Below are 17,263 nucleotides of genomic sequence, written 5' to 3' on the forward strand. Positions count from 1 at the left end.
TTACCTTACTCAGTAGCCTCCTGTTCAGCACCTTATCAAAGGCCTTCTGGAAGTCCAGACAGATACATTCACTGGCTCTCCTTGGTCTAACCTGCTCATTACCTCCTCAAATAATTCTAACTGATTTGTTAGGCATGACTTCTCCTTGATGAAACCATAGCGACATTGCTCCATTTCCCATGCACTTTCAAGTATTCAGAAATCTCATCCTTCACAATGGACTACAAAATCATTTTCAATGACTCAGGTCAGGCTAGTTGACCTATAATTTCCTGCCTTTTGTCTTACTCCCTTATTAAACGGGGGAGATTTGGTGGGGGGGAAAGGGAATGGGGGGGGGGGGGGGAGTTACAGTTATGATTTTCCAGTCCTCAGGGAACCTTCTTGATTCCAGTGATTCCTGAAAGATCACCAGTAATGACTTCACTATCTCTTCAGCTATCACCTTCAGAACTCTGGAGTATAGCCCAACTGGTCCAGGTGATTTGTCCATGTTTAGACCTTTCACCTTTTCTAGCTCTTCTTCTTGGTGATGACCACCATACGCATCTCTGCCATTTCTTTGTTCCCCATTACTACTTTCTCCAGCCTCATAGTGGCGGCATGGTGGCTCAGTGGCTAGTACTGCTGCCTCATGATGACAGAGACCCGAGTTTGATTCCAGCTTCGGATGTCTGTCTGTGTGGAGTTTCCATACTCTCCACGTGTCTGCGTGGGTTTCCTCCCACAATCCAAAGATGTGCAGGTTAGGTGAATTGGCCATGCTAAATTGCCCATAGTGTTCCGGGATTTGTAGGTTTAGGTGCATTAGTCCTAGGTGCATTAGTAAACACAGGATAATAAGGTAAGGGAATGACTGGCTGTCTGGCAGAAGGCAGGGTATGGTGATAAAAGGGTCCTTTTTAAGGATGCAAGTTGGTGACGAGATGGAAGTTAATGGTCTGCAAGGGTCAGTGTTGGGACCACAATGTTTCAATTTCAGCATTAATGATCTGGGTGAAGGAACTGAGGGCAATCTGGATAGGTTTGCAAATGATACAAAGATAGGTGGAGGGTCAGGTAGCATTGAGGAGGTAGGAAGGCTGCAGAAGGATTTAGACAGGTTAGGAGAGTGACCAAATTAGTGGCAAATGGAATACAGTGTGGGAAACTATGAAGTCATGCAGATTGGTAGAAAGAATTAAGGCAAGAACCGGTTTCTAACTGGGAAGAAAATTCAGAAATTTTAAGTACAAAGTGAGTCCTAGACCCGGTTTCTCTTAAGGTAAATTTGCAGGTTGAGTCGGTAATTAGGAAGGCAAATAAAATGTTGTCATTCATTTTGAGACGATGAGAATATTTAGGCAGGGATATAATTCTGAGGCTTTATAAAGGCATTTGAGAGTTCTGGGTCTGTACTAAATGGAGTTTAGATGGAGCAGGTGGTAAATAATTGAATCTTACAAAATACTGATCAGCCTGGACAGAGTAGATTTTGGGAAGATGATTCCATTGGTAGGAGTGATTTGGAGATGCCTGTGTTGGACTGGGGTGTACAAAGTTAAAAATCACACAACACCAGGTTATAGTCCAACAGGTTTAATTGGAAGCACACTAGCTTTCGGAGCGACGCTCCTTATGAAGGAGCGTCGCTCCGAAAGCTAGAGTGCTTCCAATTAAACCTGTTGGACTATAACCTGGTGTTGTGTGATTTTTAAATTGGTAGGAGAGACTAAGTCCCAAGGGCACACCCTCAGAATAAAGGGAGGATTCTTTCGAAATGAGATCAGAAAAAACATCTTTAACCAGAGAGTGGTGAATCTATTGAATATATTGTCACAGAAGCCTGTTGAGGTCAGCTCATTGAGTATGTTCAAAACAGATTGATAGGTTCTTGATTGTCAAGGGGATCAAACATTACAGGGAGGAAGTCGGAGAATGGGATTGAAAAACTTATCAGACATAATTGAATAGCAGAGTAGTCACGATGAGCCAAATGGCCTAACTTCTGCTCTTTTGTCTATCCGCAGTTTACTATCCGCAGAGTCAATAAATTCCTCTCATCTCCGTCTTGAATGAATGAGCCATTGCTGGGATTTTATGCCCCCGGTTACAGATTCTCACACAATGGAAACAAAATGAATTGGAACAATATTTATTGCAGAAAAGAAAATTGGTAGAGTTGTGCAGAGTGAGGAAACTGTCAAATTTTGTCACAGGATATACATCAGCTGGAAGTTGGGTGGAAATATGATAAACTGAGTTTCATGTGGACTGTTGTGAGATGATGCATTTTGGGAGGTCAAATGCAAGAAGGAGACTGAGGAATATTGACATGTAGAGGGATCTTGGTTCACGTCCATAGCTCCCTGAAAATGGCAACACAACTGGGAAAGAAAGCAAATGGCATACTTGCCTTCATCGGTCGCAGCATTGAGTATAGAATGTCATGTTGTAACTGTTTGAGACTTTGGTTTGGCCACACTTGGAGTAGCTCCCATCGCCATAGGAAGGATGTAGTTGATTTGAAGAGAGTGCAGAAAGGGTTTACAGTATGTTGCCTGTGATAACTTGTGCTAGGAGTGTATTATCTATATGGAAAGACTGAACAAACATGGATTGTTTTGCCAGAATATCGGAGGCTGAGAGATGATTGGGTGCACATTTATAACATTAGGTAAGGCAGAGATCATGTGGACATCAGAATCTCTCTCTTTTCCAGTGTAGAAGAGTCAAATGCAAAGGTGCATCGGATTGAGGTGAGACAAGGAAAGTCTATATCAGGTATGTGAAGCAAGGGTTTTCTTAAGTAGAGGGTTGAAGGTGACTTGGAAGGTGTTGAAATCAAAAATGTAAGCAAAAATTTGAAGAGGCATTTAGACAGAAACATGAGCAGGCAGAAAATAGAGGGATATGGATCGGGTGCAAGCAGATGGGATTTGTTTAGAATAGCATCATGGTCAGCACAGCTATGGTGTGCCGAAAGGCCTATTGTTGTGTTGGACTGTTCTACTTTCTAACTTCCCAGCATCTACCATGGCAAGGCCCCTCAGAATCTTGGGTGTTTCATTCGATTTCTCTCTCATTCTTCAGAACACCAGTGGGTTCAAGCTCAACTGACTCAACCTTTCATCAACACCATCTCCTTAGGATGCGTCCTTGATTCTCAAAATCTCTACCTTACCTTTAATCTTTCGGGCACTCGCACCATTCACAATATTCTAGCTGTTGTCTGACTCATACCTTGCGTAGTTTTAGCAATTCCTCCCTATTTTTATGCTCTGTTCCCTCTGTAATAAATGCTAGCATTTAATTTGCCTTCTCTATTACCTACTGAACCTGTAAGCTATCTTCTTCAGATTGTTGCACAAAGTTTCCCAAAACTCAGTCAGTCTGACTGTAGTCAGTCTGAAACCAAACTGTGTTTGCCTGACAGTAACTCGGGAATGTGCTGAAATATATTATAAAGGATAGAGTTCTACAACACCGAGCTCGGCCCTTTGGCCCAAATTGGTCCAGGCCGACCAAAATGTCCATCCACGGAATCCCGTTTCCCCGCACTTGGCCCATGTCCTTCTAATCCTTTCCTATCCATGTATTTGTCCAAATACCTTTTAAATGTTGTTAATATATCTGTCTCGACCACTTCTGTTTCCAGCTCACTCCGTATGCGTACCACCCTCTGTATAAAAATGTTGCCCCTCGGTTTTCCTTTTATTCTTTCCCCTCAAACCAAGAAGGCTTGAGTTTAAGGTTATCGATTCCCCAACCCTGGGGAAAAAGACTGAGTGCATTCACCCTATTCATTCTTCTCATGATCTTATACACTTCTACGAGAACCCTCTCGGTCTCCTTCACCCGAACGAAAATTGTTTTAGCTGTCTGACCTATCCCAACAACTCAGGCCATTGAGTCCAGGCTACATCTTTATACATTACTTCTGCACACTTTCCAGTTTAATAACATCCCTCCCTTAGCAAGGTAACCAAAACTGAACATAATACTCGAAGTGCGGCCTCACCAACACTCTGTACAACTGCAGCATAACTTGCAATCTTCTATACTCAGTGCCTTGACTGATGAAGGCCAATGTTCCAAAGCTGAAAATCACACAACACCAGGTTATAGTCCAATGGGTTTATTTGGAAGTGGAGCACTGCTCCTTCATCTGGTGGTTGTGGAGAATAAGATTGCAAGACACAGATTTTACAACAAAAGTTTACAGTGTGATGTAACTGAAATTATATATTGAAAAAGACCTAGATTGATTAAGTCTCTCATCTTTTTAGAATTGCCACAGTGGTTTCAGTTCTTTCGTATGTAAATAACAAAACTTTTTTTAAAAAGTTACATTCTCAAGTGAACTTTAACAATTGGTATCATGTCGGCCCAGATAATGCATTGAAGGTATTAGCTTCCCTACGTGAGGCTTATTCTCCACAACCACCAGATGAAGGAGCAGTGTTCCACTTCCAAATAAATGGTCAGACTGATTCTAATCTAAAAAAAACAGATTTACAGAATCTTACATGAATTCTTGCAGTTTTTGAACAAAGTAAAATATAATTCTGCAAGGACAGATTCACCCCACAAACTTATATGTGCATGTGTGTGTGTATGTGGGTGGGTGGGGTTTTGAGTGTCTGTGAGAGAGGTTATATGTCTGAATGTGAGTGTAAAGGGGTATAAGTCTGTGAGAGGGTGTGTATGGTAGTGTATGTGTGACCGTAAGAGAGGATCTGTATAAGTGTGTGTGTATATAGTGTAATGTAATCACCTGTAGTGTGACATGAACCCAAGATCCCCATTGAGGCCATCCCCATGGGTACAGAACTTAGCTATCAGCCTCTGTTCAGCCACTTTTGTTGTTGCATGTTGCAGTGTTCCAAAAGCCTATCTAGCTGTGATTCTACTTTCAGAGAACTGTTTGTCTGAACTCCCAAGTCTTCTGTTCCACTGCTGTCCTTCAGGCCCTACCATTCACCATGAAACTCTTACCTTAATTTGACTTTCCAAAATGCAAGACCTCACACTTATCTATATTAAACTCCATTTGCCGTTTCTCCACCCAATTCTCCAGCTGAATAAGGCCCTGTTGCAATTGCTGAGAACCTTACTCACTGTCCACGATACTGCTTACTTTAGTGTAATCTGCAAAGTTACTAATCATGTCTTGTACATTCTCATCCAAGTCATTGATACAGACAACAAACAGCAATAGGCCCAGCACCAACCCCTGAGACATTCGACTAGTCACAGTCCTCCAGTCCGACAAGCATCCTTCTACTATTACACTCTACTTTACACCATCAAGCCAATTGTATATCCAATTTGCCAGTTCCCCCTGGAATCCATGTGATCGAATCTTCTAGAGTGCCTACCAAGTGGAACCTTATCAAAGGCCTGACTATAATCCATATACACAATATGCCCTCATCAATCTTCCTGGTCACTTCATCAAAGAATGCTCATAAATTTGAGAGACATGATCTCTCATTTACAAAGCCAAGATGACAACTCCTAATCAAAACCTGTCTTTCCAAATGCATACATATTTTGTGTCTCAGAATCTTCTCAAGCATAGACATTAGGCTTACTGGTCTACAGTTCCCAGGTTTTTCTTTGCAGTTCTTCTTGAATAAGGGCACAACATTCACTACCTGCCAGTCTTTCAAGGCCTCACCTGTTGCTAACCATGATTCAAAAATATAAGCCAGGGCCCTGAAATTTCTTCTCTTGCCTCTTGGAGTGTTCTTGGACATATCTGGTTGGTACTAGGAGACTTATCCACCTTCATATATTCTAACATCCAACACCTATACTGTAATATGGACTGTCCCCAAGATATCACTACTAACTTCCCCAAGTTGCCAAGTCTTCAAGTCTTTCTCCACGGTAAACACAGGAAAGATGCTCATTGAGGTTGCCCATCTCCTGTGGTTTGACACATACATGCCTACTTTGGTCCTTGAGGGGTCATATTCTCTCTCTTGTTCTTTTTCCTTTAATATACTTAAAGAGCATCTCTGGATTCATTCCAATCTTCTCAGCCAAGGCTATCTCATGCCCCCTCTTTGCCCTCCTGATTTCCTCTCCAGTAACTATTGCATTCCCTATATCCCTCCAGGAATTCCCTTGATCCCAGCTGCCTGCACCTGAGCCAAGTCTCCTCCATTTTCTGATCAAAGCCTCAATATCTCTTGTCATTCAGGGTTCCCTATTCCTGCCAACCTTGCCCTTAACCCTCACAAGAGCGTATAGACCTTGAACTCTAGCGATCTCACTGCAAAGACTTCCCACTTGCCAGGTGTCCCTTTGCCTGCAAAGAGATTACCCCAATCAACCTCTTCAAACTCCTGTCTAATTCCATCAAAATTTGCCTTTGACCAGAAGACCATAAGGAGAAAGGGTGGACTGTAGATGCTGGATAACAGAGTCGAATAGTGTGGTGCTGGAAAAGCACAGTTGGTCAGGCAGCGTTTTGAGGAGCAAGGGAATTGACCTTTCGAGCATAAGCACATTCCTCATGAAGGGCTTACGCCTGAAACTCCAATTCTCCAGTTCCTCGGATGCTGCTTGACCTGCTGTGCTTTTCCATTGCCACACTTTTCGAGCATAAGACAGAGAAACAGAACTTGGGCCATTCAGCCCATCGAGTCTGCTCTGCCCATTCAGTCATAGCTGATATGTTTCTCAACTGCATTCTCCTACTTTCTCCCCGTAACCTTTGATCCCCTTAACAATCAAGAACTATCTTTCGCACCCAGTTTAGAACTTGAACCTGTGGACCAGTTTTGTTCCTCTCCATAAGTATTTTAAAATTAATAAATCTATAGACACTGGTCCCAAAGTGCACTTCACTGTCACCTCTGTCACCTGTCCTGCCCTATTTCCCAAGAGAAGGGCACATTTTGCTCTTCCCAAGTAGCCTCTATCTCCTGTTTGAGGAAACTTTCCTGAATGCACTTAAATTTCATCCCATCTAAGCCCTTAACATTCTGGCAGTCCCAGGCTGTGTTAGGAAAATTAAAATCCCCTATTATTACAACTGTACTGCTCCTGGAAGTGACGGAGATGACACTTTGGGACCAGTGACTATAGGTTTATTAATTTTAAAATACTTATGGAGAGGAACAAAACTGGTCCACAGGTTCAAGTTCGAAACTGAGGTGAGATAGGAAAACTAAAATCCCTTATTATTATCTTGTACTATGACAGCATCGTTATCAATCCAGGCCTGTGCTGTCTTCGTGAGAATCAGTACAACAGAAGTTAAAGCAGGCCTCCAATGAGAGGTTGGGAATGCTGCCTGGGATCTTTCTGATCTGTCTTCTCTCTCCAACACTGTATCTGTGGAAAGTCTCGTGGACCAGTGTCTTTAATCATTGTAACTTCCATAACAGTTGCTAACTCCATAACCTCCTACCTTCTCCACATTCAGTCCATTTATCTGAAATGTGCTCCAATCAAGACTACCATCCCCATCTCTGTAAATTGCTTCGGTCTTTATAACATGCCTTATCTCAGTAGTCTCCTCCTCCAATAACTGGAGACAGAGTCAGGCAGCATACAAACAGATCCTTTGACCCAACTCGTCAATGCTGACCAGGTTTCCTAAACTGAACAAGTCACATTTGCCTGCATTTGACTCCTATCCCTTCAAACCTTCTCTCCATGTACCTGCCCAAATGTCTTCTGCATATTGTAATTGTACTTGTATCTACCATTTCCTCTGGCAGTTCATTCTCTGGGGAAAATGCTGCCCCTCAGTTCCTTTTTTTAAATGTTTGCTCTCTCACCTCATATTTATACCCTCTATTTTTGGACTCACATCCCCTTGGCTATTCACCTTGCTTAGACCCTGCATGGTTGTATAAACCTTTATAAGGTCACCTGTAGCCTCCTAAGCCGAGGGGAAATATTGATGACAACGTTACAAATATTTCCAACTTATGTACTCTATGCTCTGACCAATGAAGGAAAGTGTTTCAAATGCCGCTTTCACCACCCTGTCCACTGTGATTCCACTTCCAAGGAACAATGTAACTGAACCCTTAGTGTCTCTCTGTTTGACAACACTGTCCAGGCGCTACCATTAACTGTGTTGGACCTCCCTAGTTTGTCTTAATAAAATCCAACACCTGAATTAAACTCCATCTTTCATTTGGCCCTTTGGCCCAGTTAATCAAGATCCCCTTCGATAACCATATTCACTGCCCTCTATGCAATTAAACTTGTTTTCCACAAACATAATAAACTTCTGTATTCTCAACCAAATCATTTATGTAAATGATGCACATCAATGGACCCAGCGCTGATCTGTGTGGTACACCGCTGGTCACAGGCCTCCAGTCTGAACAACAACCCTCTACCACTTTGCTCTGTCACGCACTGTCAAACGAGTTTTGGATCCAGTTGGCTAGCTCTCCCTGATCCCATGTAATCTAATATTCTGAACTACTGTACCATGCTAAACCTGTCAAGTTACTTGCTGAAGTCCATATGGGCAGCGTATGGTCATCTCTTCAACATACTCCATCAAGTTTGTGAGGCATGACTTTGTTTGAACAAAGCCATGCTGACTATCCTTAATCAATCCTTGCCTTTTCAAATGCATGTAACTCCTGTCCAGCGGAATTACTTTCACAACTTACCCACCACTGACATCCAGCTAATTGGTCTTTAGTTCCCTGGATTTCCATAGCAGCTTTTCTTAAATAACGGAACAACATATATTCATTGTCATAAAAAAAAGAGGTTGCAAACCAACCCTTCAGTTGATACAGACTATAATCAAAAACTAAACTTGTCCCACCTGTCTGTTCATGGCCTGAATCCCTCCAAACCTTTCATGTACTTATCCAAATGTATTTTAAATGTTGTAATTGTCCCCACATCCACCCCTTCCTAGGAAGTTCATTCCACACAAAAAACACCCTCTTTTAAATTAGATTACTTACAGAGTGGAAACAGGCCCTTCGGCCCAACAAGTCCACACCGCCCCGCCGAAGCGCAACCCACCCATACATTTACCCCTTACCTAACACTACGGGCAATTTAGCGTGGCCAATTCACCTGACCTGCACATCTTTTGGACTGTGGGAGGAAACCGGAGCACCCGGAGGAAACCCACGCAGACACGGGGAGAATGTGCAAACTCCACACAGTCAGTTCCTGAGGCGGGAATTGAACCCGGGTCTCAGGCGCTGTGAGGCAGCAGTGCTAACCACTGTGCCACCATGCCGCCCTCTGTGTAACAATTTGACCATTTATTTTTGTATCTCTCTTCTAAATTAAAAAAATGTGGCCTCTCTTCTTGAAATCCCTTATTCTGGCGAGAAGACAACCAGCATTAGCTCTATCTATACTCCTCATTATTTTATGAACTTGTATATAATCACCTCTCAAACTCCAGGCTCCAGTGAAAAAAGACTCAGCCTATTCTTCCTTTCTTCATAACTCAAACCTTCCATATTCAGCAACATCCTGATAACTCTCATCTGAACCCTCTCCAGCTTAACATCCTTCCACTAACTGGGCTTCAGAACTGGACACAGTACTACAGAAGAGGCCTTGCCAATGTCCTGTGCAATCTCAACATGACGTCTCAACTCCTATATGAAAATGGACTGAACAATGTAGTCAACCATGCCAACCAATGTCTTATCCACCCTGTGATGCAAACTTCAAATCCTCTACAACACTACCAAAGACCCTAACATTAATTGTATAAACCCTATGCTTGCTTGTTGTACTAAAATGCATTGCCTCGCATTTGTTCAGATTAAATTCCATCTACTGTTTTTCAGCCATTTCACCCATATCCTCCTTCACTGTCCATTATTCCACCCTCCAGTCTTCCAGCACATCACACGTGGTGTCAATGGTACAAATATCTTTGCTCGCGTCCCACAATTTCTTCCTCACCTTCCCAAAATGTCCTGAGATACTCTGGATCAGGTCCTGTGGATTTATCTACCTTTGTAAAACTCCACAACCCCTCTTCTATAACGTGAACTCTTTTCAATACGCATAAATGTATAGTATGGAAACAAACCTCTTGGTCCAACTCATCCATACTGATCAGATAATCTTGATAAATCTAGTCTCATCTATCAGCATTTGGCCCATATCCCTCTAAACACTCTTCATATACCCATTCAGATGACTTTTAAATATTATAATTATATCAGTCCCTGCTACTTCCACTCTCAGCTCATTGTATACACACATCACTCTCTGCGTGAAAAAGTTATCCCTTAGGTCCCTTTTAAATCTTTCCCCTTTCACCTTAAACCTATGTCCTCTAGTTTTGGACTCCCCAACCCCAGAGAAAAGACCTTGACTATTTACCCTATCCATGCCCTTCATGTTTATATCAACCTCTGTAAGATTACCCTTCAGCCTCTCAGTAAAGCTCAAACAGTCTAACCTAACAGAAAAACATCTTGTAAACCCTTTCTGAGATCTTTCAAGTTTCATAACATCCTACTTATATCAGGGAGAGTAGAAATGCACACAGTATCACAATAGTGGCCTAACTTATCACTTTTTAGTTCCCTGAGTTCTCCAGCCTTTCTCTGCACTAAGTTCTGTAGTGAAAAAATTGTTTAGGATCTTAGCTATCTCCTGCACTAACTTTGGATACTGCATAAACTTTTCTGCCAAAGCTATTTCATGTCCCCTTTTCGCATTCCTGATTTCCAGCCAAAGTGTACTCCTGCAGCTCCTATGCTCCTCAATGATTTCACTTGATCTAGCTGGCTATATCTGACATGTGCAACCATTTACTTGTTTGGTGCCTTATTAGACAGTCAGTTTTTCCTAATTTTGTCAGCATTAAACTGCACAGTAACAGGAACATGCTGGTCCTGGATGCGCATTTTCTCGACCTTTTAAAATATTCCTACATGCCAGACTTCCCTTTCCCTGCAAAGAACCTCCCCAGTCAACTTTTGTAAGTTCATGTCTAATACTATCAACTTTGATCTTTCCCCAATTGATAACTTGAACTTGTGAACCAGGCCTGTCCTTTGCCATAGCTATTTTCAAACACAAAGAACTGTGGTTGCTTTGGCAAAGTGCTCTCTCACCATTACCTCAGTCCCTTTCTATACTTGCTTCCCAAGGGAAGGTCAGATTTTACCCCTTTCTCCAGTCAGCCACATAAATAGCGATTGGGAGTTTTCTGGAACACACTTAACAAATTCCTCCAATTCAAACATTTAACACTGTGGTAGTCCCAGTCTAGGTTTGGAAAGTTTTTAAAAATCCCTGCCATTACAACCCCTCTATTCTTAGTGAAATGTGGAATCTCCTGACATAGTTATTCCTCAATCCCCCACTGATTATTAGAGGTCAGTAGTACAATTGTATCAAAGTGATCACCATTCTTATTTCTTAATTCTGCTAACTTAGCTTCACTGGTCTATCCTGCATGAATATCCTCTCTAAGTACTGCCGTGATGCTTTCCCCCAATCAAACTCAGCAACATTCCTTCTCTCTTGCCTCCCATTCTATCCTTCCTGGAGCATCTGTAGCCTTGAACATTGAGCAGCCATTCCTGTCCCTCCCTCAGCTGTGTTTCTGTAATCCCTGTGATATCCCAGTCCTAAATTCCCATTCATGCCCTGGGTTTCAGCTGCCTTAGCTGTCAGGCCCCTGACATTGAAATACATGTGGTTTAATTCATCAGTATTCCCTTATTAGGAGAAAGTGAGGACTGCCGATGCTGGAGATCAGAGTCGAGAGTTTGGTGCTGGAAAAGCACAGCCGGTCAGGCAGCATCTGAGGAGCAGGAGAATCAACGTTTCGGGCATAAGCCCTTCATCACAAATCATAAGGGCTTATGCCCGAAATGTCGATTCTCTTGCTCCTTGGATGCTACCTGACTGGCTGTGCTTTTCCAACACCACACTCTCGACAGAATTCCCTTAATGCCTCATGTGTTCTTGCCTGCCTTGTCTATTGAAGTTGTTCTCTTTAACTTGTGTGCCAGCCTCAACCTTCTTTCTGCCCTCACAAGTATCTAAGATCCAACACCCTGCCAGGCTAGTTTAAATCCTCTCGAGCAGCTCTAGTAATTCTCCCAACCAGGATATGGATCCCTGTGTTCCCAGTTCAGGTGTCTTCCCAACCCTGTCTACCTGTGCTGACACCTTCAGGGATTTATGTCCTTCATTCCTCAGTACTCCACAAGGTCCTACCATTCATTATCTCTGTCCTTCGCTTATCATACCTCCCACAGGGCATTACTCCAACTGATGAGAAGTAAACTCCATCTGCCATTACTCTGCTCAGTTAATAATCTGATCAACATCGGACAGTAGCCTGATATTATCCCCTCACAACACCATCACCCTTCATGTCATCTACTCATGATACCTTCGCTTTCACACCCAAGTCATTATGTACATAATAACCAGCGGTATTTCCTGCAAAGATTCCAGTGGTACTCCTGTTGATGAAAGAATTTCAAACACGAAAAAATCCCCACACCAATTTTGGATCTCGTTTGCCAAGGTGCCTGCTATCCCATGGGCTCTTCCGTTTTCAACCAACCTTCCATGTGGGACCTTGTCAATGACCTCAATAAACTCCATGTAACCCATATTATCTGCACTGCCCTCATCAACATTTTTAGATACTATTTCAAAAAATCTCAACTGCATTTAGCCGGGCAAGATCTTTCTCTACCAAATCCATGCTGACTATCCCTAATTGATTCCTGCCTTTCTGAATTTTGATTCATTGTGTCCCTTAGAATTTTTTCCAATAATCTCCCTCCCCCTGATGTCAGATTATCTGCTCTGTAATTACCTGCCCTATCCCTGCTGCCCTTCTTGAACAAAGGAACCATATTAGCTATCCTCCAGTCATTCAGCACTTCACCTGTGGCCAGAATACCCTGGCCTTGAATTCTACTGCATCACTTTAAGAAACTCCCACTTTCCAATTGTAGACTGAACTGTGAATAGCTCTTCCCAGTCTATGTTTGTCAGATCCTGTCAAATGATAGTGATTATCTCATGATAAGTGGCCTTCCCCAAATATAGACATATAACTTCTGCACAATCCTTGTCTCTTTCCAGAATGGCTTTGAATCTTACAGAATTATGGTCACTATTCCCCAAAATCTGACCTAATCCTTATCTCTGTCATTTTGTCCAGTATCTACAGTGCACCCTGTGTCTTTAATATCCTCCAGCCCTTAACAACCTCCCCATCTGCGCACTGTTCTCCAGACTCTATAGCACACAATATCACTGTAACCTGCTCCAGTCCCTGCAGCATCCTCATCCTGTCCGACAGCACTTCATTCCCTCTAACCTTCTACCGTCCACATAAACCTCCTTAGCTGTATAAACCCTTCCAGTTCCTACAGCCTTTTGTGCCAATTTTCCCACTGTGTAACATTATGAAGCCATTTGAACCTTTTCTCAATCTGCAACCTTGCCCAATCTCTGCAATGTTCTCTATCTGTGTGACCCCCTCCTGACACTACTAGCTTTCTTAACTTTGTAACCTCCTGCAGTAACTAAAGCCATCCGTGAATGTGTACCATCCCATTGACCATCTCTTCCAGTCAATACAACTCTCTCTGCCTGTAACCTTGGCTAGTCTGAAGAGTTCTTGGTAACTCTGCAACCCTCAGTATTGCTAACTTCAACAATCTCAACAATTGTCCCTGTCTCGATAGCTGTCAAGAGCCTCCACCATTCTCCATATTGCTGTAACCTTCTCCAGTCCCTCTGACCCACACTATCAATGTAACCTGTTCCTGGCCCTATGCTATCCCCTGACTGTATCCTCCTCCTGTTCCGATAGCCCTTGTGAATTTTGTAAACTCATCCAATCTTTTCAATGCTCTGTATCATTGTATCTTCCTCCAGTCAATGACACTTATATCTTGAACCTTGCCTGTTTCCCACTATTCTCCTTAACTCTGTAAACAGTCTGTTATATGCTCCTTGCCTATGTCAGCTTCTCCAGTCCGTACAAAACTCCATATGACTGTCACTTCTTCCTGCTCATAGAATTCTCCCTGTGCCTGTAATCTTCAAATGGATGATTGAATTAGCTTTACAGTCACATGTACTCAAATGAGTGCAGTGAAAAGTTTTTAACTCGCCACTTACAGCACAATCTGATTTGTAAAATTCAATAGGTACTGATTCTTTGGTTACAAGATCAGGTACAGTGCAACAATGTCACCTAAAATGTCATTTTAGGTACAGAGTGCAATCCTTACTAACAGAATAGAGAAATTAAGAAAAAAAGTTTCATTGGCATTCTTTACAGCACTCCCCATCATAGGTACTGCCTTCATCCCATTGAACCATTCATATATCTGGATGTTAGAAACTTCCCTTTGACTAACACTTCCTTCGTCACCCTCAATAGTACTATATCACTGTAACGACAGTATCTCTACACTGACTGTCCCAATAACCTCTTCCCAACTCTATAGCCCTCCCTACAACTATAATCTCCTCCAGTTCCTATAATTCTCTGTTGGTAACCTCCACTAATCCCTCAAACACTCACTAACTCTGTCAGCTTCTCCATTCCATAACACTATCTGTATCAGTGTAAATTGCTCCAGTAAATATAACATTCCCTCTCCACGTAACTCTCCGATAGCATGTCTATTTCTGTAAGATCCTCCTACCAGGGCAACTGGCCATGCCTGCATATTTGCCTTAAATCTCCACATCTTTCATTATTTGTGTAATCTTCTCCAGACTCTTCAAATCACCTTATCCATGAAAAATGTCCCAGTCTCCTGAGCAGTCCCAATCTATATAATCGCCTTCAGACTAAAAAACTATCCCTTAATTTTCTCAAGCCACACAGCCTCACTATCTGTAATCTTCTGTCCTAAAAACCTCCCTCTCTCTCTGTAAAATGCTCCAACCCATCCAAACCTCCCCATCTCCATAAACTCCTGCAGATCCTATATCATGCCCAATCCATATAAACTCTTCCAGTCCCAATAACAATAGCAATGTGTGCAGACCCTACAATCCTCCCTATCTGTATAATCCTCTCAGGTCTCTGAAACATTCCCGATCTGTATAACTTGCTCCAGTGCCTGCGAGTCTTCCGATCCAGTTCCTACAAGACTCATTATCTATGTAACATCCTCCTATCGCTATCACCCACCATTTCAACGTAAGCTCCTCCAGTCTGTTCATCCATCTACTCATCTCCATAATCTTCAGTTCTTACACTCCTGTCTGTGTAAATGTCACCTTCCCCTACAACCCTCCCTACCGCAGGAACCTCCTTCATCACCATAAACCTTCACAATTACGGAAGACTGCTTTTGCCACTGCAACCCTCCTAATGTCTGCAAAATCTTCCTGTCCTGATAGCCCTCTCTATCTCTGTGACTTCTCCAGTGCACATCTGTGGAATATTGCAGAGTTAGGAAGAGTTGTAGAGATCTTGGCCATGTTATGGAGTTAGGAAGTATTGCAGAACCTGGAGGATGGTACAAATGTAGGAAAGGACATGAATCCTGCAGGAGGTTAGAGGTAACGGGATTCATAGGATACGACCGAGAATCTCTTGTGGAAGCTGAAGCATGGTACAATTAGAATCATGGATTTTTCTGATCTGATCACTGGTTTCAACAACAAGATAGTTTTTAGCTGTAAGTGCACAAGGCTAGGATCTTGCTGGGCTGATTCTGGAGATCTTTACCCGAATGGGTGAGCACAGCTTCAGATTCCCACACTGGGAAATGTGAGTTCAGATATTTGCCCATTCAGTCTGGGTGCCTGATACTGACCTGGTGCTGCTCATGTGAGCTCCAGGTCTGCGTGACTGACCAGAGCTCACCTCATCAAAGCCTTCGATTGGAATATTCTTTGTTTTTCATTATTTATAAGTGGCAGTTTTGTGAGATGCAGGAATTGGTTTCGAAGTGGAGAGAATGAAACCTTTCTCATTAACCCTGACCCATGCAGTGGGTTTTGTGGATTCTGTCCTTTTGTATAGACTGTCACACAGAGGACTGTATACCAGAGAATCTGAGGGTTGATTGTCTTTGTCTTTGTCTTTGTCTTTGCTGTATAGAGTTAGTCATCAAGTCACAGTAACAGAGGTGGTGTGTTTGTGGGCAGGCTGTAACAGTGTAAATACCTATCTCACCGACTGGGTCAGAGGTTAGTGTACTGTGCCCTGAGCACCAGGAGCTGGGAAACCTCATGCTGTTTGTATGTGGGGCTTGGCGCCAGACTGAGTGAGAGCAGCTCATTGAGTAAATGACAGAGAGCTTTGAATCTTCCTGTTGTGTCTGGCCTTGTGCCATAGTTATCTCCCTCTCATTAAGCGAGCCTGTACCGTTCTTCAGTCCCGACAGTACACCATCACTGAAACACCCTTTTGCTGCTGAATATCTCTCCTCTCTCGAACCACTTCCAGCCCTTCCAGCCTGGCCTTCATCTGTTATCTTCTGCCATCCGCAATGACCTTGTTCTTTGTTATTCTGGCAAATTCCTTGTGCTGTGGTGAAACAATCTTGTAGTAGGTTTGGGTCACTGAAAAGAAAAACGTTCCCCTTTGCCATCTTAAATGGGAAGTCTCTTTGTCAAACTGAGTCTCCTTTTTTGTCTCTCCCATAAGAGGCAGGAAGCATCCTTTCAGCATCCACTCTGTTAATTCCCCTAGGGATCCAGACATTTTAATGAGGTCAACTCACATCGTGATGACTCTCAGCGGGCACAGGACCCAAGTGTCCAAGTCGATATCCCTCTATGATTCTGCAACCACTTCCTGTTGCTCCATCCCTCCTTAATTCGGAAAACTGCTCCAGACTGAACAGTACTCCAAACAAGTAAATATTAGGAATGCTACACACCTGCTTACTTCTGTAAACTCCATACACTTCTACAATTCGCCTCATCTCTGTGAAATCCTCCTGCTTCTACAGTGCTGCCAATTTCCAGTTTCTCCTATAGCCATTACCATCTTTATATCCTCCAGTTGCTACCTTTCTCCCTGTCTCGGTGAACTCGTTATCTCCTGCAACTCCAACACCATCGCTAAATGTGGAATATTTAGCGATGTGGAATGTGGAATGTCTGGACACCATAATCTTCCCAATGTCTGCAAAATCCTACAGCCCTTGCCATCTCTGTAACAACCTTCTGTCCCACCAACCCTACTTACATTTTATCAAGTCCCTATAACCCTTCAGATCTGTAGGAGCTCCACCAGACCTTATACCTTTCTTGCTCTCTCTCTGACTGACTGCCTTCAGTCATTTCAAACATC

This window comes from Chiloscyllium plagiosum, unplaced genomic scaffold (genome assembly GCF_037043375.1).
Source record: "Chiloscyllium plagiosum isolate Xiang-an unplaced genomic scaffold, Cpla_swu_hap1 HiC_scaffold_11, whole genome shotgun sequence".
NCBI lineage: Eukaryota > Metazoa > Chordata > Chondrichthyes > Orectolobiformes > Hemiscylliidae > Chiloscyllium > Chiloscyllium plagiosum.